Source organism: Hyperolius riggenbachi, chromosome 2 (genome assembly GCF_040937935.1).
Source record: "Hyperolius riggenbachi isolate aHypRig1 chromosome 2, aHypRig1.pri, whole genome shotgun sequence".
NCBI classification, from domain to species: Eukaryota; Metazoa; Chordata; class Amphibia; order Anura; family Hyperoliidae; genus Hyperolius; species Hyperolius riggenbachi.
The window spans coordinates 382,462,124-382,486,436 of record NC_090647.1 but is presented as its reverse complement, the minus strand read 5'-3'; the positions used below and the strand labels follow the sequence as shown (position 1 = coordinate 382,486,436).

General features: G+C 47.6%; 1 protein-coding gene across 4 annotated transcripts in view; it reads left to right on the top strand.

The window, feature by feature from the left end:
- The window catches only part of TRAF3IP3 (TRAF3 interacting protein 3), a 513,908-nt gene that overhangs the window by 166,015 nt on the left and 323,580 nt on the right, over nucleotides 1-24,313 (top strand). The window lies entirely within an intron of this gene.

The following is a 24,313-nucleotide window of genomic DNA, read 5'->3' as shown; positions in this document are numbered from 1 at the left end:
TCATCATAATGTTGAGCCCAGAGGGCAGTGGGGCCAATCAGTCAACTTGTATATGAAATCAGACCCTCTATTGCAATGTCAGCTTATACAGTATACGCATACATGTATATATGAAATCATTATTATTGGTCCTGCAGACTCAGCGCTGTTGGTATAGTGCACTAGGACCCTCATGTATCTGCTAACCATATTGAAGTAATTCATATGCGCACAATAATCATATGGCTATATACAGGTTTAAAAGGGAACTCCACAAAGGGAGCAATGTTGAATTGCAAGGGGTGGGGGAAAAGGACAAGGTGGGAGGTACTCATACTAATCACATAGAGTTCATGCACAAAGCCCACATATTCAGGGCACAAGTGAGCAGTCATAAAGGAATAAAATGCATATTTTAATCCATTTTTCATCACCATATTTCATGTAGCATCAGACAACCTCCTCTTTCAATCTAAAAATGGTACATAGGTGAATCCCTCATTTAGCCCAATCTGGGCCATACAATTTAGGCAAAAGATCCATTTAGTTTTGATTTGTCAGAGCGTTCTGTCATGGTTTCCTCCCCTACTGTTTCTCAAAACCTTCTGAATCCCCCCCCCCCCCAAAAAAAAAAAAGATAGGCTAGTTACGAGTAGTAACCTACTCAAATTTGTGATTTAAATGAGGAGTAACTGCCTCAGCTGTGTGCATGGGAGATGAGGAGTATTGTTTAGTTTGGGACGCGTTGCAAGACTCAATACTGCGCACTTCCTCCTTCAAGCAGGAAGGAGAAAGTGTGGTAGTGAGTCTTGCAAAGTGTCCCATAGGATGCGTGCAAGACGTTTGGGACGCATAGAAGTTGACGGACTTATGGGTAAGTAACCCCCTCTCTCCCAGCCACACAGCTGAGGCAATTAAGCCTCATTTGAATCACAAATTCAAGTAGGTAACTACTTATAACTACTCGTGAGCCCATCACTACTGTTAGCCCGCCAGCTTTTACCATACAAGTTGGTGGAGTCTGAGGCCTTTAAAAATTTGTTGCAATTGGGAGACAGCATTGGAAGGCACCAAGCAGAAACTTTTTCTCCAAAAAGGCAATCCCCAACCTGTACCGTCATGTAGAAAGACAAGTCATGGCATCTCTGTCACACAGTGTTGAAGCAAGGGTCCATCTGACCACTGATACCTGGTCTGCAAAGCATGGTCAGGGCAAGTATATCATGTACACTGCGCATTGGGTAAACCTGTTGATGGCTGCAAATCATGGAATGCGTAGCTCTGCAGCGGAGTTGGTGACACTGCCACGACTTGCAGGCAGGCCTGCTGCCACCTCCTCTTCCCCTCCCACTCCTCCTCCATCCTCTCCGCTATTGAGTCCTTTTCTGCTGCTGTGGCTTTCTCTACTACAACAACTACACACCTCCAGCTCCCAAGAGCCTATTCCACATCCCAGGTACGACGGTGTCAGGCTGTCTTGGGGATGACTTGCCTGCAAGCTGAGAGTCACACCAGACCAGTGCTCCTGGCTGCTCTGTATGAACAGGTGGATCAGTGGCTGACCCCGCACCAACTGGGGATCGGCAAAAGTGGTGAGTGACAACGGAAGCAATCTGTTGGTGGCATTGAATTTGGGCAAGTTGACACATGTGCCCTGCATGGCACATGTTTTAAACCTTATTGTACAATGCTTTGTGTGTAAGTACCCAGGCTTACAGGAGGTCCTCAAGCTGTCCAGGAAGGTGTGTGGCCATTTGAGGCATTCCTACAAGGCCATGGCGTGCTTTGCAGAGATTCAGCAGTAAAAGAACCTACCAGTGAGGCGCTTGATTTGCGACAGCCTCACTCGGTGGAATTCAACTGCAGTCTAGGAGGACAGCCCATGTGAAGCTGGGGATTTTTGTTGCTGAGTAAGTAAATGCTCATGCGCAATGCCTGCAGGCTCATGCATCCTTTTGAGGAGGTAACAAACCTGGTGGGTCGCAGTGAAGACACCATCAGTGCAGGCTTGACCTGTGGCCTGAGCTCTCACAATTTGCCATCAAACTTCTGTCTTGCCCCACCTCAAGTATCCTGTTTCAAAAGGACCTTCAGCACAGCAGGAGGGATTTTCACTGTCAAGAGAAGTAGCCTAAGTCACAAAAAGTGTTGACCTTTATTAAATGAATTAGGCATGGATCCCAGGGTGGTTACTGCCTGCCAGAATACTTGTAAATCTGTCCCCATACACCTGTACTTCCTCTCTGCACGCCACATGACTTCTCCGCTACTACCACCAATAAGGGTCCAGGTTAATCTTGAATGTTTAAAGGACAACTGTAAGGACAGATATGGAGGCTGCTATATTTTTTTTAAACAATACCAGTTGCATACAGCTACAGCAGTGTCTGAATTACACCAGAAACAAGCATGCAGCTAATCTTGTCAGATCTGACAATAATGTCAGAAACGCCTGATCTGCTACATGCTTGTTCAGGGTCTATGGCTAAAAATATTAGAGGCAGAGGATCAGCAGGACAGCCAAGCAACTGGTATTGCTTAAAAGGAAATAAATATGGCAGTTTCCATATCCCTCTTGTTACAGTTGTCCTTTAAGGCGGCTGCTACAAAACCTAATTTTTCTGGGATGTGACTGTACATGCCCAATGTTTCTGGCTTCTGGTACTACACCGTGGCTGCAACAACCAAAAAAAAAGGCATGTACATGATGTCAATTCCCCTTCGTAATTGTTACCTTGTTGTGGTGAAGGGGCTTGCATATCACAATGAAGCAATGATGACCTATATGAGTGTGTTGGGGGCACACCCAAGATTATAAGGTTGTTGTTTCATTGTGGACAGACCAAATTCAATCGACTGGATACGTTTTGCCAAAACCTTTTTTTTATGGTCACCTCAGGTGATCAATAAAGCCTAATAGGCAAACACTGGGCCCACACTGCAGAACCAGTACTCAATAGGTTGCATGCAAGCTGTTAATGGAAACCAACATCCTCCTCTAGTGGTAGACAGGTCATGTGTATGTTCGGTGTGTATTTGACCCCACAAGTGGGGCTTGCACTCTTTTGCAGGTAGGCACTAGTCTGTTTTTAAGTAGCGCTGCTCATTTCCTTGCTATGTACTAATGTAATTAGTTTTTGTCAGCTGCTCCCACTTAACAGCCATGCTTTTGGTGTATATGCAGAGCTTCTGTTTGGGTTCAAGGTGCGTTTGTAGTTCCTGGGGGGGCTCAGCGCATCTCTGATGGAGGCCATTCGGAGGCGGCCTGGTGTTGCGCTGATCCACCTTTTGCGCTATTTTAAATTTTCGATTTTATTTGATTAGCCGCACCCAGGCTATGCATATACATAGGTTAGGATTTAGTTAGTGTTAGGCCCCTCCCATGGAGGATTGACTTCTTCGCAGTGGGAGGGACGAGTACTTAATAGGTTGCATGCAAGCTGTTAATGGAAACCAACATCCTCCTCTAGTGGTAGACAGGTCATGTGTATGCTCGGTGTGTATTTGACCCCACAAGTGGGGCTTGCACTCTTTTGCAGGTAGGCACTAGTCTGTTTTTAAGTAGCGCTGCTCATTTCCTTGCTATGTACTAATGTAATTAGTTTTTGTCAGCTGCTCCCACTTAACAGCCATGCTTTTGGTGTATATGCAGAGCTTCTGTTTGGGTTCAAGGTGCGTTTGTAGTTCCTGGGGGGGCTCAGCGCATCTCTGATGGAGGCCATTCGGAGGCGGCCTGGTGTTGCGCTGATCCACCTTTTGCGAGAACCAGTACTCACTTTACTGTCATTGAACTACTTCAGCCCGACCATAGGGGCTGGAAAACCGTCATCACCTGTACTCTTGCAATTTGCACACACGTACGGCAACCACTACTCAAAGATTGACGCTGAGAGGACTAACATTTAACTCCTTAGAGTGTCAACTAACAACAACTCTTTGCAGTTGTTTGCAGTGCCTTAAATGGGGAGTTTGGTCTGTCAGAGTTTGGTCTGCCAGTGTGAAGCGGACATAACCCTTATACTACCACCTTGTGTACACACTCCAGACATTTCAAAGCAGCCCTTTATTCCTCAAATTTAGGAGTGTACTGTGATTTCTGCCATTTAGCAATTAAAACATGACTCAGCATCAACTATGTCATTTTTAGTGGGACCTTTGGCATGGATCCCCCTACGGCATGCCCCTATCCAGGTGTTAGAACCCTTGAAACAACTTTTCCATCACTTTTGTGACCAGAAAAAGCCCCTGTAGGTTTTAAATTTCGCCTGCCCGTTGAAGTCTATGGCAGTTTGCGCAAACGCAAACCCAAAATTTGATGTCCGTGACATCTCTACTGCTAATCGGTGGCTGCTACTGGTACAGCGTGGCTGATAACCTACAGGCTTGCAAAGGTGTGGCAGAGTGGCGATAAAAGGTTGCCCCTGCATGTGGCATCTCAGCTACAGCCTGTGAGCATTAGCAACTGTAGAGAGCTTCAGGGGCCACCAGAGAAGGCTTGGTGGGCCACATCTGGCCCCTGGGCCAGTCTTTGACACTGCCTACTTTAGAATGAGTGGACAGTTTGTATAGTTTCATAATCAGTATGAATACTAAGAGGAAATGAAAAAGGTGGTGGGGATTAAATCAATACGTGGCAAAATGAGAAGTAAAAAAATAGAAGCTAGGTCAAAAAATGATTGATATTATTCATCGTGTAATTTGTTCATGTCTTTTGATCCTCCACAGTGGCATAGCTAGAGATTATGGGGCCCCATAGCAACATTTTCATAGGGCCCTCAGAACTAGGCACTCCTGAGCAATGCCACCTGCCCCTACCCTATGGATAGGAGTTGATTAGGCAGTTTACATTCCCGTGCAATGCATACTGTGTATAGCCCTTGGGCTAAGAGACAAAGGGGTTGATTCACTATAACAAATAGCATGCCTTATCAGAATTAGCTTGCCTTATCAGAGTAGCATAGCAAACACTACAAATGTATGTCAGCGATGCGTAATATGTGGCGCTTTATAAATACAATAAATAATAAATGTATGCCTGCTAATTGGCAATGATGAGAGCTCCACTCGTCCTGCCCTGAGTAACTGTGCATCCAATCACTTTAAAGGACATTATTCCCGCACTTAGATTGGCCCAATAGGCGCATACAGTTAAAAATGGCGCAGAGTGAAAAATGGTGCACCGTTCCGCCGATCATAAAACGCTATTTACCGTTTTAATGTAAGTACATTAAAACGGTAAATAGCGTTTTATAAAACATTAGCAGAATGGTGCGCCGGTGAAATATTCAGGGTGGCTAGAGAGGCAGCGAGGGTCGGGATGGAGAGGCAGTGGGAAACTAGGCATCGGGGCGGAGGGAGGATTAGGTGGAGGGAAGATTAGGTAGCATTGGTATACATTACCGTGTCCCAGCCGGCAATCGCTCCTTCACTTCATAGCTAGCTTGCAGGAGTCCTGCATCCAGCCAATCACCATGCGGAAACTATAGCAGCATGGTGATTGGCTGGATGCAGGACTACAGCAAACAGAAGAAGTGAAGGAGCGATCGCCAGCCGGGACAAGGTAATATATACCAATGCTACCTAATCCTCCCTCCACCTAATCCTCCTCCCTCCTCCCCGCTGCCTAGTGTCCTGCTGCCTCTCTCCTCATCCTCAATCCCTGCTGCCTAACAATTTTCAACATATAAAACGATAAATATCATTTTATGTTAATTACTGCTGCGCCATTTTTATACCCTTGGCGTTACATAGTTACATAGTTATTTGGGTTGAAAAAAGACATACGTCTATCGAGTTCAACCAGAGAACAAAGTACAACACCAGTATGCTCCCTCACATATCCCTGTTGATCCAGAGGAAGGCGAAAAACCCTTACAAGGCATGGTCCAATTAGCCCCAAAAGGGAAAAAAATTCCTTACCGACTCCAGATGGCAATCAGGTGTGCGCCATTTTTGCCTGTTCCGCAATAGGCTGCCTATCACTTGACAGGAAACCTGACATGCAGCCTATTGGGCCAATCAAAGTGCGGGGATAATATCCTTTAAAATGATTGGACCCGCAGGGGCTCAGGGCAGGATGAGTGGACCTCTCGTCATTGCCAATTAGCAGGCATAAGTGCGTAGCGCTGGCTATGCTACTCTAATAAGACACGCTAACTCTGATAAGACATGTTAACTCTGACAAGGCATGTTAACTCTGATAAGGCACGCTAAGCGTGCAGTAAGGGGAGCTATAGTGATAGTGAATCAACCCCTAAGTCAAAGGGCCTGATTCACAAAGCGGTGCAAACTGTTTAGCACGGGTGTGCTAAACAGTTAGCACGTGAAGTGCATTTCGCAGACTTTTGCGAGCGCAAAGTGCCGCGATGCGCGCGATCGCAGACTTTGGCGCGTGCAATTTGCCGCAAAAGTCCACGAATCACGGCACTCTGCATGCGCAAAAGTCCACGAAATGCACTTCACGTGCTAACTGTTTAGCACACCCGAGCTAAACAGTTTGCACCGCTTTGTGAATCAGGCCCAAAGGGTGGAGAAACATAGGAAAGTTAATAGTGAACATATCAAGTACATATTGGGCCCCCTCTGCTCCAAAGCCCCATAGGTGCTGCTATGACTGCTATGGCATTTGCTACGCCCAGATCCTCCATAAGCCTGCAGGTCATCCTCTTTACTGCTGTCAGACAAGAAAAACAACAGACAGCATCAACTCTAAAAAAAGAAAGGTTGACTGTATTGGGCTCCAAAAGGATGAGGGTGGGAACTCAATGGTGGATGACCAAGGAAAGGCAGAGTTATTTAATGCTTTCTTTGCTTCAGACTTCACAAGGGAAACATCACTGTTGCAAATTACAGATGCAGAAGAGTCTCAACCTTCCAATTGTAATATTAAATATTTAATGCAGGAAGGAGTGAAAGCAAGACTAAATATATTAAAAATAGACAAGGCACCTGGCCCGGATGGCATGCATCCTCGGGTCCTAAAGGTATTAAGTTCCGTTATCGATAAACCCCTTTATCTTATCTTTTGTGACTCTCTTTCAACTGGCAGAGTTCCAGTAGATTGGCGCACAGCCCACGTTTTCCCATTATTTAAGAAGGGCAAAAAAATCAGATCCATGAAATTATAGACCTGTAAGCTTAACATCAGTTGAGAGGTTACTAAGAGAAACTATACAAGGCTTCATAGTAGAAAATAATCTTATTTCTCAGCATCAGCATTGGTTTACTAAAGACAGGTCCTGTTTGACTAACATGCTCAGCTTTTATGAGGTAGTGAACGCTAATGTGGATATTGCGAATGCTGTAGATGTGATGTGCTTGGACTTTGCAAAGGCCTTTCAGCACTGTTTTCCACAAAAGTCTGGTGCAAAAGTTGAGGATGCAAGGACTGGGGAAGAGTATGGACAGAAAACAAAGAGTTGTGGTCAATGGATCATACTCAAAATGGGTGACTGTTAGCAGTGGGGTCCAACAGGGGTCTGTACTGGGTCCAGTGCTCTTCAGTGTATTTATTAATGACCTAGTAGATGCAGTAGAAAGCAATGTTGCTATTTTTGCAGATGATACAAAATTGTGCAGAATCATCAACTTTTAGGAAGATAGTGACCTATTGCAACAGGATCTGGATAGGATGGCTATATGGGCACATAAATGGCAGATGGAATTCAGTTCTGCACCACATTACAGGAAAGATATTGCAGTTTTAGAGCAGGCGCAGAGGCGAGCAACAAAATTGATATGAGGGATGGAAGGTCTCACTTACCAAGAAAGGTTAGATAAACTGGGGTTATTTAGTCTAGAGAAAAGATGCCTTAGAGAGGATCTAATTAACATGTATAAATACATCAGAGGGCAATATAAAAAGCTTGGCGGATGAGCTTTTCGTCCCTAGGCCTTCTCAAAGGACTAGAGGACATGATCTGCTCATGGAGGAAAAACGTTTTAGCCATGTATTTAGGAAAGGGTTCTTTACAGTAAGAGTGATTAGGGTGTGGAATGCATTGCCACAAGAAGTAGTTATGGCAAATTCTATATCTGCATTTAAAGAGGGCTTAGATGCTTTCCTTGCATTGAAAGACATCCATGGCTATAATTACAAAGTAATGCCCAATGATGTTGATCCAGGGATTTTACCTGATTGCCATCTGGAGTCAGGAAGGATTTTTTTCCCTTTTGGGGCTAATTGGACCATGCCTTGTAAGGGTTTTTAGCCTTCCTCTGGATCAACATGGATATGTGAGGGATAAGGCTGGTGTTGTACTTTGTTTTCTAGTGGAACTCGATGGACGTATGTCTTTTTTCAACCCAAATAACTATGTAACTATGTAACTGCGATTATCTACAAACAGACCCACTTACAATGTGACTGTAACGATCGGTGTCAGCACACAGAGATAATCTGATTATTGGTGATCTGCAGTATCACCAAGAATACAGATATAGCTAACCTCTGGACACCTAAGTAATGTGAGTGTGTTGGTGCAACAGTAATGACTTTGAGTGAGACCACCCGAGGAGCAGGTGGCCTTTGGCAGTATGGGCAATACTGCTTTAGAGAAGAGCAGAAACCTTCCAGCAGCCTGAGACCTCCAAAAGGTGTGGAGTCCCAGGCTGAAGGTAGGAAGGACCTATGAGTGAGTGACACCAGGTCTGGAGACTATCTCTTAAGGAGAGAGATAGCTCTCGAGGTCGGGCAAGCCAGGTCGGCAACACACGGACAGATTAAGTACAGAGACAGAAGGCTGATTCGATATCCAAAGGCAGGCAGGGTTGGCAACAGATAATCAGATATGCGAAGGTACCGAATCAGAAAGCAGAGGGATAGTCAGAAGAGCAATTGGTCATAAGAGATATCAACAATGCCTAGTCTTGGGTGTGAGGTCCGTGGTCTCTACACCCTGGAACTAGTCTGAAGTATAACAGAATGATAACACAAGTCCCTAAGCTAGGGTGTGAGGTCCGTGGTCTCGACACCCTGGAACTAGTCTGAATAATAACACAATGATAAACAGAAGTTATCTGGCTCAGTGTGAATTCCCAGGTCCTCCTGGTTTAAACACACTGTGGGATCTGACTAAGGTCTGAGTGCTTCCACGTAAGTGTTCGCAACGGCAGACAACCAGCAACTGGCAAGCAAGCAGTATATATAGTTGCAGGACTCTGCCGCCCCGCCCGAGCCACTCAGCCAGTCAGGAGTCCAGCAGGAATCAGCTGATCGTCCTGATCAGCTGATACATCTCCTGCTGGTATAAAGGTCCTGACTTCTGGCGCACGTGCAGCTCTCCGTCCAGGTGCACTAGAGATCCCAGCTGACCCAGACATGTGTTGCTGCGCGGACAACCCACCGCACTGGACGCGGAATCAGCCGCCTTGCTGTCAGTACATGCGGCGGCTTTTCCGTGCACTCCCACAGTACCAGACGCACACTGCTGCGAGCAAACCGCCGCGCTGGTCGCGGAATCAGCCGCCTTGCTGTCAGTACATGCAGCGGCTTTTCCGCGTTTCCTTACAGTGACAGGCTAGAATTTTGTTATATATACAGCTAAAAGGTTATATATATATATATATATATATATATATATATATATATATATATATATATATATGTACACACACACACATACACACATACATACATACATACATACATACATACATACATACACATAGAGTGGGATGCGAAAGTTTGGGCAACCTTGTCAATCGTCATGAATCATCTCAAATATCACTGTGTGTGTTTCCTATATGATATATTTAACTGACATTTTTTTATCATAACAACCAATGATTTATACAGGAAAATCACGACTATTAACAAGGTTGCCGAAACTTTTGCATTTCACTGTATGTGTATATATATATATATATATATATATATATATATATATATATATATATATATATATATACACAGTGGAGGAAATAATTATTTGACCCCTCACTGATTTTGTAAGTTTGTCCAATGACAAAGAAATGAAAAGTCTCAGAACAGTATCATTTCAATGGTAGGTTTATTTTAACAGTGGCAGATAGCACATCAAAAGGAAAATCGAAAAAAATAACCTTAAATAAAAGATAGCAACTGATTTGCATTTCATTGAGTGAAATAAGTTTTTGAACCCTCTAACAATAAAAGACTTAATACTTAGTGGAAAAACCCTTGTTTGCAAGCACAGAGGTCAAACATTTCTTGTAATTGATGACCAAGTTTGCACACATTTTAGGAGGAATGTTGGTCCACTCCTCTTTGCAGATCATCTCTAAATCCCTAAGGTTTCGTTTCGAGGCTGTCTCTGTGCAACTCTGAGCTTGAGCTCCCTCCATAGGTTTTCCATTGGATTAAGGTCCGGAGACTGACTAGACCACTCCATGACCTTAATGTGCTTCTTCTTGAGCCACTCCTTTGTTGCCTTTGCTGTATGTTTTGGGTCATTGTCGTGCTGGAACACCCATCCACGACCCATTTTCAGTTTCCTGGCAGAGGGAAGGAGGTTGTCGTTCAGGATTTCACGATACATGGCTCCGTTCATTTTCCCGTTAATGCGATTAAGTTGTCCTGTGCCCTTAGCAGAAAAACACCCCCAAAGCAAAATGTTTCCACCCCCATGCTTGACGGTGGGGACGGTGTTTTGGGGGTCATAGGCTGCATTTTTCTTCCTCCAAACACAGCGAGTTGAGTTAATGCCAAAGAGCTCTATTTTGGTCTCATCAGACCACAGCACCTTCTCCCAGTCACTCACAGAATCATTCAGGTGTTCATTGGCAAACTTCAGACGGGCCTGCACATGTGCCTTCTTGAGCAGGGGGAGCTTGCGAGCCCTGCAGGATTTTAATCCATTGCGGTGTAATGTGTTTCCAATGGTTTTCTTGGTGACTGTGGTCCCTGCTAATTTGAGGTAATTCACTAACTCCTCCCGTGTAGTTCTAGGATGCTTTTTCACCTTTCTCAGAACCATTGACGCCCCACGAGGTGAGATCTTGCGTGGAGCCCCAGAGAGAGGTCGATTGATGGTCATTTTGTGCTCCTTCCATTTTCGAACAATCGCACCAACAGTTGTCACCTTCTCTCCCAGCTTCTTGCTAATGGTTTTGTAGCCCATTCCAGCCTTGTGCAGGTCTACAATTTTGTCTCTGACATCCTTGGACAGCTCTTTGGTCTTTCCCATGTTGGAGAGTTTGGAGTCTGCTTGATTGATTGATTCTGTGGACAGGTGTCTTTTATACAGGTGACTAGTTAAGACAGGTGTCCTTAAAGGGAAGGTTCAGGGTGGCTCTTAAAAAAATAAAAATGCCCATCCACTTACCTGGGGCTTCCTCCAGCCGTGGGCAGCCAGGACGTGCCCTCGGCGCCGCTCCGCAGGCTCCCGGTCCCCTCCGGTGGCCGACCCGACCTGGCCAGGCCGGCTGCCAGGTCGGGCTCTTCTGCGTTTCAAAATGCGCCTCACGGGGGCGCTCTGACGTCATCGGACGTCCTCCGGGCTGTACTGCGCGGAAGGTTCGGTTCGCGTAAACGTTTGCATACTGCAATAGACTTCAATGGGGATGCAAACTTTGAAAAATAGAAAAAGTTATGCTGGCCACAAAAGTGATGGAAAAGATGTTTCAAGGGGTCTAACACCTGGAGGGGGGCATGGTGGAGTGGGATACATGTCCAAAGTCCCGGGGAAAAATCGGGATTTGACGCAAAGCAGCGTTTTAAGGGCAGAAATCACATTGAATGCTAAATTGCAGGCCTAAAGTGCTTTCAAACATCTTGCATGGGTATACATCAATCAGGGAGTGAAATTAGAGTTCTGCTTCACACTGACACACCAAACTCACTGTGTAACGCACCGCAAACAGCTGTTTGCGTAGTGACGGCCGTGCTGGACTGGTGCGCACCGAGTGTAGGCCGTGGCGGTTTTCAAGCCCATATGGTCGCCGGGCTGTGGTAGCTCAATGATAGAACAACAGTGACTGTCCAGCTGATCAAATTTGGTCTGACCACAATGAAGCAACGACCTTATTATCTTTTGTGTGCCACCCCCACCCGAGACACTGAAAAAGCCGGCGGTCATTGCTTCATTGTGATACGCAAGCCCCTTCACCGCAGCAAGGTAATGATCACGAAGGGGGATGGGCACATGCCTTTTGTTTATTTGTTGCAGCCGCCCGCAGTGCAGCCAGAAAAATTAGGCAGGTATGTACACGCACCAGAAAAATTAGTGTAGCGGCCGCTGCTAGCAGCGGCCTTAAAAATTCAGGAATCCGCCTAGAGTCCTGGACCCTGTTGGTGGTGGCGGAGAAGGCAAGTGGCCTGCAGGCAGAGATGCTGTCTGTGGGGACTGACTTAGTCTTCGGTCGTGCAGTAGCCCTCCATGATCCATTCCTCATTCATTTTGATAAAGGTAAGGTACTGAACAAAGTCGTGACTTAGGCGACTTCTCTTCTCAGTAACTATGCCTCCAGCTGCACTGAAGGTCCTTTCTGACAGGACGCTTGCGGCAGGGCAAGAGAGAAGTTGTATGGCAAATTGGGACAGCTCTGGCCACAGGTCAAGCCTGCGCAACCAGTAGTCCAAGGGTTCATCGTCGCTTTTCGCAGTGTACATCCACACTCAAGGCCAGGTAGTCGGCTACCTGCCGGTCCAGGTGTTGGTGGAGGGTGGATCCGGAAGGACTATGGCGAGGAGTTGGACTAAAGAATGTCCGCATGTCCGACATCACCCTGAGATCGCTGGAGCGTCCTGTCCTTGCCTGCGTGGACTTGGGAGGAGGAGGGTTACTGCCAGTGGTACCTTGATTGCGTTGTGCAGTCACATCACCCTTAAACGCATTGTAAAGCATCATCGACAGCTTGTTCTGCAAGTGCTGCATCCTTTCCGCCTTCTGTTGAGTTAGTAACAGGTCCGCCACTTTGTGCCTGTACCGAGGGTCTAGTAGCGTGGCCACCCAGTACAGGTCATTCGCCTTGAGTTTTTTGATACGGGGGTCCCTCAACAGGCTGGACAACATGAAAGAGGACATCTGCACAAAGCTGGATGCAGACGTACTCTCCATCTCCTCTTACTCTTCCTCAGTGACGGGACGCAACTCCTCTTCCTCCCCCCAGCCACGAACAATACCACGGGAACGTGGAGCAGCAGAAGCCCCCTGTGACGGCTGCCGTGGTTGTTCTTCTTCCGCCGCCTCTTCCTCCTCCACAGAAACACCTTCCTCATCACCATCATCAGAGTCTGACTCCTATCCTTCCCCACATGACTCTTCTTCCTCCTCCTCCTCCTTCCCCCTCTGTGCTGCCGTAGGTGTTGTGGAAACATCGGGTTCGGATGTAAATCGCTCCCATGACTCCTGCTGCTGTAACTGTTCTCGTTCACGCTCCTCCACAGCTGTATCCACCACTCTACGCACGGCACGCTCCAGGAAGTAGGCGTATGGGATCTAGTCACTGATGGTGCCCTCAGCGCGACTCACCAGTTTGGTCACCTCCTCAAAGGGCTCCATGACCCTGCATGCAATTCGCATCAGTGTCCAGTTGTTGGGCCACAACATCCCCATCCTCCCAGATTGTGTCCTTGTACTGTAATGATACAGGTACTGGGTGACGGCTTTCTCCTGGTCTAGCAGGCGAGAGAACATCAGCAGGGTGGAATTCCAGCGAGTCGGGCTATCGCAAATCAGGCGTCTCACCGGCAAGTTGTTTCTACGCTGAATGTCCGCAAAGCGTGCCATGGCCATGTAAGAGCGCCTGAAATGCCCACACAACTTCCTGGCCTGCTTCAGGACGTCCTCTAAGCCTGGGTACTTGGACACAAATCTTTGCACGACCAGATTCAGCACATGTGCCATGCAGGGTATGTGTGTCAGCTTTCCCAAATTCAACGTAGAAATGAGATTGCTGCCGTTGTCACACACCACGTTGCCGATCTCAAGCTTGTGCGGGGTCAGCCATTGCTCCACCTGTTTGTTAAGAGCAGCCAGGAGCTGGTCCAGTGTGACTTTCAGGCAAGACATGTCTAACACTGCGTGACACCGTCGTACCTGGCATGCAGCATAGGCCCTGGGGTGCTGGGGCTGTGTAGCTGGAGAGGAGATCGCGGCACTAGCCAAGGAGGAGGAGGATGACGACAGCGAAGAGGTGATAGCAGGTGGAGAGGAGGTGGCTGGAGGCCTGCCTGCAAGCCGTGGAGGTGTAACAAGTCAGTCCGCTGCGCAGCCACGTACTCCCTGCTTGATGCCATCGGTCACCAGGTTGTCCCAATGGGCTGTGTATGTAATGTAGTGGCCCTGCCCGTGCTTGGCAGACCAGGCATCCATGGTCAGGTGGACCCTTGACCCAACGCTCTTCGCAATAGATGACACCACTTGCCTCTCAACTGCACGGTACAGTTTGGGTATGGCCTTTTGTGAAAAATAATTGCGGCCTGGTATCTTCCACTGCGGTGTACCAATGGTCACAAACTTACGGAAAGCCTCCGACTCCACCAGCTTGTATGGTAATAGCTGGCGAGCTAATAGTTCCGCCACGCCAGTTGTCAGACGCCGGGCAAGAGGGTGACTGGCAGACATTTGCTTCTTACGTGCAAATACTTCCTTCACGGACAGCTGGGTACTGCTGTGGGCAGAGGAGAAGGAACCGCTGAAGGGAAGAGGCGGTGTGGAGGAGGGGGGCTGTGAAGGTGCAAGGGAGAAAGAGGATGAAGACGATGCACCTGAAGTAAGAAGAGGAGAAGGAGGGTGGCTTGTCTTTTGTGTGCTGCTTTTCCTCAGGTGTTCTTGCCATAGCTATTTGTGTCTTCTCTCCAGGTGCCTTCGTAAGGCACTTGTCCCTACTTGAGAGTTGGCCTTTCCACGGCTCAATTTTTGCTGGCAGAGAAAACAGATGGCTTTGCTCCGATCTGAGACACCCATGTTAAAAAAAATTCCAAACCGCTGAGCCCCCCTATGGTGATGGCGCTACGGGGGCATCAGCAGCTGACGTTGAAGGGCATGTTGGCTGGCTGTCCATAGCTGGCGATACATGGCGCCGGACACTTCCCCCAGCTGTTTCTGAGGACAAGCTCCCTCTGCTTCTATCATGGAGTCGTCTCCTCCTACTCCTCTCTGACTCCCCCTCTGAACTGTCCCCCTGGTCATCTCCTCTACCGGGAACATACGTGGCATCCGTATAATCGTCATCATAATCCTCCTGCCCAGCTTCGCTTTCCTCAGACACCTCCTCAACTGCACCAACTTTAGGTGGTTCATCATCCCCCTCCTCACACGTTACGTCCATACTATCACCACCTAAATCAGACGTATGAGGTGGTGTACCTGCGCCTTCTTCTTGTTGTTGCAGTAGTGGCTGTGAATCAGTGATTTCACCACCACCACCAAATAACTCCTGCGAAGTGCAACCCTCCTTTGTGAGTAGCCCTTTCAATCAATTGATTTCTCCACACACCTATTATTGACATACTGCACTATCGGGCTCCCTTTTTTGTCTCCTGTATTTTTTTCCATAGGGTGCCAAGACACCCCAACCACGAATGCAATACACAATTCACATGAGGGACCCAGCAACCAGCTAAGGTAGAGATAAATGCTATGACGGGCAAGATCTGAAAGGAGGAGCAGGCTTTTCTATGGACATCAGCTAATGAGAGCAGACATGCAAATTCCCCCACAGCCAGGGGTGTATCTGAGTAAAATAGCGCCTATGGCAAATACTGAAATTGTGCCCCCCCCCCCCAGTTAGACCACCGTGCCTCATAATAACAGGTTATTTTCTTGCAATGTTACTAGTCCCCTCAATATAAGCAGCCCCCACAGTATAAGTAACCAAAGCTAGCACACTAGTTTAGGTAGCCAGAGGTACAGTAGTTAGCTCCGTATAGGTAGCCCCCAGCTTAGGTTGCCCTCCCAGTATATGTAGTTAGAGGAGTCTCCCCAGTACGAGTAGCCTTCTTTAGAATAAGTGGTGAGAGATGCCCCTGCAGTATATGTAGTCCCCCAGTATAGGTAATGAGAGGTGTCCCTCAGTATAAGTACACACTCCTGTATAGGTAGTAAGTAGTGTCCCGCAGTACGAGTAACCCCCCAAAATAGGTATTGACAGGTGTCCCCCTATATAATTAGTAGCCCCCTGCCAATATATGTAGCGAGACATGTCTCCCAGTATAAGTAGTCCCCCCAGTATAGGTAATGAACTTCAGCATAAAAGCAGGTACAAATGCCCGAAAGGCATCCTCCAGCATGGTAGTGGGGCACAAGAAATGAGGGGGCAGCCATGGCGCCCCTGGTGCTGTGGCGCCCATGGCCCAAGCCATGCCTGCATCCCTCTAGATATGCCTCTGCACACAGCTGAATGGTAATCACTGAATCCTGTGCTAGTCTGATGGAAGGCTGCAAGCTGACAGCAGAAGGAAAGAATTCTCATTACAAATGCAAGCAATATTATGCAAGATTATGCATGCAGAAAATTAAGAACTGTCTGGTGGAACTGCAACCAAAAGGACAGGCTACAGAAGGGATCCTGACAGTACCCCCTCCTTTAAAGCTAATGGGAATCGATATTTAAATAAAAAAAAGTCAGATACTCACCTAAGGAGAGGGAAGACTCGGTCCTATTGAGCCATCCCTCTCCTCTCCCGGTGCCCAGGTGCTGCGCTGGCTCCTCCGTTCAGGGGACTTCGGAAGTCTTCGGGAGCAGAGTCCGCCCGAAGACAGGCAGCGCACACGTAAGTGCGTCATAGAGGGCATGCGCGTGCGCAGTGTAGAGTGGCCCGTCTTCGGGAGCACTCAGGCTCGTGAAGCATTTCTGAAGCCTCCCTCCAGCCAGGAGATAGTGGTGTTTGACCGAAACGGGCGAATACCGCTATGGGGGAGCCAGGAAAACAGCGGGGACCGGGAGAGGAGAGGGAATGCTCTAGAGTCTCCCTCTCCTTAGGTGAGTATCTGATTTTTTTTTATACGGGTTCCTATTCACTTTAAAGGCGGCTTCCAAACGCCTATAGAAACTGGCATAATTCTCCTGGACCACCCAAACCAGAAAATCAGATGCAGAAAATCCAGCAAAACTGATCTGACTGATAATTCATGAAGGTCGGGGCAGCCCGACAAACCCAAATTCCAGAATCAGTCATACCAAGCCCGAAACAGTCAGACCCAGAACCTCCAGAACCATGCCCATCAGCACTGCGAGTTTCAAGGTGATACCCATCAGAACCACGATTTTCAGAATGATGCATCAGAACTCTGAGCGATACCCACCACCCTCCAGGCAATATCCAGAAATGCCAAACCTTTCAGCGCAACGCCCACCAGTACTGTCCTCTCCAAAACAGCACCCACTGTTGAACAAGTCCAAGGTACCAGGGCAAGATTCCTCAGAGATTTCCCGGAACACTTTGAAGTTCCTTAGAGACCCCAAGAGATTAGAACGCCCTTTAAGCTCACATGGAGAACTATTCTCAAGCCAGGCTCACAAGGACAATTATCGAGATCAGGGCCTTCAGGAACCATAACCGTATCTGGGCATGCGGGTAGACTGGCAATATCAGAACATGTCACCACCAAGGAAGCATCTGGGCACGCTGACACACAGAACACGTCTGGGCATACTGGCACCCAGGGCACCTCTGGGCACACTGTTACAAGAGAGGCTTCTGGGCATGCAGAAGAACTGCGGACCTCAGAATCAGCCACAACAAGACTGAAACCAGAACAGGGCAGGGAACCATCATCTCAGTCAATGGACTTTCACTAAGGAATTCAAAATCAGACATGGAAGTCACTGATTCAACCAAGGCTGGTGAGAAGACATTTTCAGAGGTACTAACATGATAGGACAAATAATCTGGTATATGCTCTGAACTAGACGAGGCCTCCAGTGATGCTCGGATGGAGGTCGTGATCACGACTTTCCCGTGATTCCACAACCATTTTTCAGCTATCTGCCACGGGTATTCGTCGCCGTGGATCAATTTTCATTCACTAAAACCCACTTCGGCGGACCGTAAATGAACGCATTCACGCTCGTGAAAACAGCGCAGAACTCGTGGTTAGATCGTGAATAGCGGAAGTAGGCAGAAGTGACTTCCCTGGCCCAATCAGAGGCCCCCAGCCAGGCCCTAGCAACCAATCACAGGAGGGGAGGCTATGCCCTCCCCTCCTGCATATAAAGCGGCGGCCATGATGGAAAAGCTCCGTCCTTGCTAGACTCTGGTACTGAGAGGATCATCTCCAGACCATTGTTCCTTCAGCAAGCGCATTTTCGGTGTCAAAACCCAGCGTTTTTACTCCTAACAGTGCTCTTATATTGTACTTGTCAGTTGTATTTAGTTAGCTAGCCAGTGAGTCATTGCTGTAGTCAGTGTAGTCACAGTGTACTGGTGATTAGTGTGTTTAGTGCAGGCAGGCAGGTTCAGAGTGCTCACTTGTATTCAGCTAGCCAGTCATACACTTCAGCTACTACTTACAGACAGTCACACTGCCACTGCCAGTGCTGGTCATTCAGTAAGTTTGGTGAGTGACATTGTGTACTGTGCTCACTGCTCACTGGTATTATTCATCTCATTTGGCAGTGATACCCTTCAGTTAGGCTGTACTCTGCTCACTGCTCACTGGTATTATTCATCTCATTTGGCAGTGATACCCTTCACTTAGGTTGTACTGTGCTCACTGCTCACTGGTATTAATCATCTCATTACCCAGTGATACCCTTCACTTAGGTTGTACTGTGCTCACTGCTCACTGGTATTAATCATCTCATTACCCAGTGATACCCTTCACTTAGGTTGTACTGCTCACTGCTCACAGGTATTATTCAGCTCGTTAGCCAGTGATTCGCTTCAGTTACTATTTACAGACAGTCAGACTGCCACTGCAGTCCGTTCACCATGTTTTGTGAGCCCATCATGAGTTTCTCACAGACCTCCGCTGTGAGCAGCACTCCCAACAGCAGCAACATCCAACGCCCCACGCAAGTTTTGACATCCACCCCAGCAGCCAGTGGTCAGCAGCCCTCCCTGGACGAGAGCGTTGTGTCCCTCGGTCCGGCGTCTGGGCGATTATTGAGGGCTGCCGTTGAGGAAATGATGGGGCCTGATGTGGAGGAGGAGGTTGGGCTCGGGCCAGCATCCCAAGTTTATGTTGAGTACGATGAGGGGTCTGTGTCTGGGGATGTTGGGGTGGCAGAGGTGGTGGGGGGATCAGGAGAAGAGTTCTATGATGATGATGATCGGGACCATCTGGATGTGCCTCAGACTCCAGAAAACATGTTGTATCTTGTGTTTAGGTACTAAAATCTGCATTCCCACTGCCCGGGTCCTCGGATGCATATAATTTTTTGGGCAGCACTATCAAACTGTGGTACTATCAGTGAGTTGCCACGGTCCTTCTGTGCTGCCGCACTGACCATCCGCTTTGTCCTCCTGACTCAGTTGCTGCTAAAGTCTGCCTTCACACTGCCCGGGTCCACTGACAACTCTGCAGTTATGTCCTTGCAATCGCTGCAAAAAAAAAAAAAAAAACCTCCAGCACATCCCCTGCTTGGCCCACGTGCTGAATCTTGTGTTGCAGCACTTCCTACTCACCTACCAGGGGATGAGTGACCTGCTACAAGAAGCCCGGGAGGTGGTACAGTTTTTCCGCCACTCAGCCGCTGCCTCTGCACTCCTGTCCACCTTACAGCAGCAATATGGCAAGCCACACCGCCTGATAATAGATATGCCAACTCGCTGGAATTCAACTCAGGCCATGTTGGAGCGGCTGTGTCAGCACAGGCTGGATCTTAAGGTGGCCACACACCATACATTTTTTTTAAATATCTGTTCAATTCAAGGATTGCAATCAATTTATCTGACTGATTGTAACATTTCAAAAATCTGACCAATGTACCACACACATATGTTCAATTTTTCTCAATTATGATAATGATTGGAGAAAGTTAACAACGCTGAGAAAGTTGCTTGGGTGTATATATTAATAAACTGACAATCTACCACACAACATTCAATTTTCATAAAAATTGATCAGAAAAATCCAGCACTCCTGATCAACTTTTATCAAATAAAAACGGGAAATCCGATCCTATTTCTTGCTCGAATGAAAAAAAAGCTTTCGATTTCTCTGGAAATCCGACGTTATTTATCGAATTACTGTAAAATTGGATCATTTTATTGTATCGTGTGTGTCCACCTTTAGGGCCTACATGTTATGGTGGCCACTAATGATCCAATCTTTTTCATCCAATCTTACCATTTCTATCTAATATAAGGGAACTGCCTATAGTATCCAATTAATATATTCCATCAGTTTACTCTTCTACTACATAGATTTGGTAAGATTGGATGAAAAAGATTGGATCATTAGTGGCCACCCTTAGACCCAAGTGTCCCCAGCAAACAGCAAGTCCCCATCATCAGTGCAACTCAGTGGACACTGATGCAGCAAGTATGCCTGGTGCTGAGTCCCTTCCTGGAGGCAAGCAAGATGGTCAGCGAGGAGCGGGCCTCCGTGTGTCAGTGGGTGCCCATGGTTTGCCTGTTGGACCAGGCAATGTGCAATTTAATTGAGCATGGGGAGGCAGCCCTGAAGCAGCTGGATAAGGAGCTGCACAAGAGGGCTCACAGGTAGTGAAGGAGGTGGAAGAGTTGGAGGTCCCTAACCTGAATGCTGAGGAGGAGGAGCAGAGCGCCGCAGGCGTTGTATGGGGATGGCGGCTTGGGGAGGGCGACACGGCACAGGAAGAGGACAGGCATGTGATATGGGACTACGAGGACGCAAGTGTTGCTAAAGCCCACTTGTTTCCTATGGGTGTGCACATGTTGCGCTGCCTTCCTGGCCCCTATTGTTCGACACAGGGGGACATGAAGTGGCTGCTGCAAAGTGTTAACCATGCCTGCCTTTCTAAAGAAAGTTACTACCTGCCTACCTTGGTTCATTTTTCGGCAGTGGTACTACCAGTGAGTTGCCACGGTCCTTCTGTGCTGCCGAACCGACCGTCCACTTTGTCCTCCTGACTCAGTCGCTACTACACTCTGCGTTCATACTGCCCGGGTCCACTGACGCATCTCATTTTTTGTGCAGCACTATTACACTGTGCTACTACCAGTGAGTTGCCTTGGTCCTTCTGTGCTGCCGCACTGACCGGCCGCTTTGTCCTCCTGACTCAATTGCTACTAAAGTCTGCATTCACACTGCCCAGGTCCACTGACAACTCTGCTGTTATGTCATTGCTAATCGCTGCAAAAAAACCTCCCAAAAATTACAAAAACCTCTCTGGGTCTTTTTGGCATTAGCCACTCATCCTCCTCCAGTGGTACCATCACCGCCAAGTGCCATTGGGACTCACCTTCACCTCTGTGATTGCTTAACGTGTATTTCCCTGTTTAAAACCACTTATTACCAATTAATAGCCCCATTTAATTTTTTTTTGTTTAAGTTGTAGCTTTGATAATCCATGCAATTTGGGAGATTGTAGCATGTATTGGGGCTTTGCTATTAATGTTAAAAGAAAATCTGGATCCGTCCGTGGATTCGGCCGTGATTGTCTCATTCACGACCAAAAATCGGCGTCGTGGCGTGGACGCATTTAATAATATGGAACCGATTTTTTTTTAACAACGGACGTGGTTGCCGAATTTGTGGATCGAGACACCCGAGCATCACTGGATGCCTCCATAACTTCCTCTGAACTAGACAGAGAATCATCGTTAACTACACTGGATTGGAGCTCCAAAAGAGCTGCCAAGCAGGTCAGTATTACAGCTACACCCACTGAAGTGGGCAAAACTTCTGAGGAACTCATTGGACAGGGAAGGAACCCTGAAACCTCTGCCACACTGGACAGAGAATCAGAATTCTCCATGATACAAGGCAGGACTTCAGAAACACTCACTGAACAAGACTGAAATTCTGAGACCTCTGCTACATTCACCAGAGAGTTAGAATTATCCATAATACAGGGCAAAACTTCTGAATCATTCAGAGGACAGGGCTGGAATTCCATGGCCGTTACTGCATCAGACAGGTGTAACCCTGTGTGGGGTTCTTCTTTAACCTTGAGACACTATACTTTTCTTGAATATGGCAATAAAAAAAGGCCAGGCATCAGAGCGTTAACTCATTTTATGTACATTAAATGTATAACAAGTTTAATTAAGTTGAGCTGTGAATGCAGAAAATATTTTTCCTAGAGGAAGATCTTGTCTTTAATTAATGTAAAGTGAGAGAACACACTTCTCTGTCCACTATAAGGCAATGTCTCACAATCTCATAGTAAGCAATGTGTTAACCTCTTTCGGTGACTGAACAAAGTTACAGCAGTAGAACAATTTCACTTTGCAGTACAACACTGTCTCTTTAAGGATTTTTCAAGCACAAAACTTTACAGGTTAGGCTTTTCTTGGGACTGAGCAATGTCATGGCAGTAGAACAGTTTCACTTTACAATACAACACTGTCTCTTTAAAGATCCTTCATGAACAGAACATTCACCAGAACTGAGCGTCATTTATCAGTAGGATACCATCTCTTGGCAATAAAGTCTCTCTCAGGAGCTACATAGCACAGATAGTCTGGATGGCCTGAAACACGCCTTCTATGCATATAATATATAGCACAGCTGTGCATATGATATATCAGTCTGTGTGGAGAGTGAGTGGGAGACTTATCTTGAGAGCTGCAGCCACATGCAGCTTGGCACACTGGAGTCCTGTCTGTGGGTGCTGGGTGTCTGGCTCACTGCTTTCTCTAATTTTAGATGGTCCTCTCCTGAGGTATGCTCTTCCCTGCAGACAGCTGTACTTAGGGGTCCTCACTAGAACGTTCTTCTCCTTCAGGACAAGCTAGAATCCCTTTCACAGGCAGGGCCGGCCCGCCCATGAGGCGGGGTGAGGCGGGTTCCTCAGGCGGCAGGAAGTGGAGGGGCGGCACCAGATGAAGTGGCTGTGACCGAGCGGGGGGAGCCAGAGCCACTGGGGGGCAGCTACCTATCTAACCTACACTGGCGGGCAGCTACCTATCTAACCTATACTGGGGGCAGCTACCTATCTATCCTATACTGGGGGGCACCTACCTAATCTAACCTGTACTGGGGGCAGCTACCTATCTATCCTATACTGGGGGGCACCTACCTAATCTAACCTGTACTGGGGGGCAGCTACCTATCTAACCTATACTGGGGGCAGCTACCTATCTAACCTATACTGGGGGCAGCTACCTGTCTATCCTATACTGGGGGGCACCTACCTAATCTAACCTGTACTGGGGGCAGCTACCTATCTATCCTATACTGGGGGGCACCTACCTAATCTAACCTGTACTGGGGGGCAGCTACCTATCTAACCTATACTGGGGGGCAGCTACCTATCTAACCTATGCTGGGGGGCAGCTACCTGTCTAACCTATGCTGGGGGCAGCTACCTATCTAATCTATACTGGGGGCACCTACCTAATCTAACCTGTACTGGGGGCAGCTACCTATCTATCCTATACTGGGGGGCACCTACCTAATCTAACCTGTACTGGGGGGCAGCTACCTATCTAACCTATACTGGGGGCAGCTACCTATCTAACCTATACTGGAGGAAGCTACCTATCTATCCTATACTGGGGGGCACCTACCTAATCTAACCTGTACTGGGGGCAGCTACCTATCTATCCTATACTGGGGGGCACCTACCTAATCTAACCTGTACTGGGGGGCAGCTACCTATCTAACCTATACTGGGGGGCAGCTACCTATCTAACCTATGTTGGGGGGCAGCTACCTGTCTAACCTATGCTGGGGGCAGCTACCTATCTAATCTATACTGGGGGCACCTACCTAATCTAACCTGTACTGGGGGCACCTACCTAATCTAACCTATACTGAAGGGCAGCGACCTAATCTAACCTATACTGGGGGGAAGCTACCTATCTAACCTATACTGGGGGCACTTATCTAACCTGTATTGGGGGCACCTACCTACCTAGCTAGCCTATACAGGTGGCAACTATACTGGCTACCTATACTGGGGGCACCTACCTAACTAACCTATACTGGGGGTACCTACCTATCTAACCTATGCTGGGGGCAACTATACTGGCTACCTATATTGGAGGCACCTACCTAGCTAACCTGTACTGGGGGCACCTACTTATCTAACTTATACCGGGGGGGGGGGGGGTGCCTGCCTATCTAACATACTGGGGGCAACTATACTGGCTACCTATACTGGAGGCAACTACCTGGCTAACCTATACTGGGGGCAACTTTACTGGCTCACCCATGCCTGGCCACCTATACTCAGGGGGGACCTATAGCTGGTTACCTATACCGGGGGGGGGGGGGCAATTTTTACACCCTCGCCCTGGGTGCATTTTAGCCTAGAA